At 41.0% G+C, this 588-nt stretch overlaps 1 protein-coding gene across 1 annotated transcript in view; it reads right to left on the bottom strand.

The window, feature by feature from the left end:
* The window catches only part of LOC104780503 (transcription termination factor MTERF2, chloroplastic-like), a 2,668-nt gene that overhangs the window by 1,458 nt on the left and 622 nt on the right, over window positions 1-588 (bottom strand). The gene's annotated exons all lie outside the window — the stretch shown is intronic.

The following is a 588-nucleotide window of genomic DNA, read 5'->3' as shown; positions in this document are numbered from 1 at the left end:
ATTCCATTTCAGATTTGAAGCTGAAAGATGCTGAGCTTGTGGAGACGTACTATAAATGGACCAGCCTGTTGCAAAAGATGTCCGCGAATAAGTGCCACGGTTGTGTCAAACTGGAAGAGCACATGAAGTTAGCTAGGGAGATTAAGAAGCATAAGAAGGATCTCAAAGATCTAGAATTTCAAATGTCTGATGAAGCCCTATTACAGATGCCTGCGTTTCAGGGCCGGGTACATTCAAATGAGAAAGTCCAAATGCATCTTTGTTTACTCTTTATGTATGATAATTTAGAGTAATATGTAGAGCTCTAATCTCTTCTTGCAGATCGACGTTCTGAAGGAAATTGGGTGTATAGATGAAGACCTCGTTGTTCAAATCAAAGGCCGTGTCGCTTGCGAGATGAATTCTGGGGAAGAATTGATATGCACAGTGTGTCTGTTTGAGAATCAATTCGAAGAATTAGAACCAGAAGAAGCAGTGGCTATAATGTCTGCCTTTGTCTTCCAACAGAAAAACACTTCAGCGCCTTCACTTACTCCTAAGCTAGCTAAAGCTAAACAAAGGTTTGTTACGACCACTCTTTCCCTTCTC

Source organism: Camelina sativa, chromosome 4 (genome assembly GCF_000633955.1).
Source record: "Camelina sativa cultivar DH55 chromosome 4, Cs, whole genome shotgun sequence".
Taxonomy (NCBI): Eukaryota; Viridiplantae; Streptophyta; class Magnoliopsida; order Brassicales; family Brassicaceae; genus Camelina; species Camelina sativa.
This window is presented reverse-complemented; position numbering and strand designations above follow the sequence as displayed.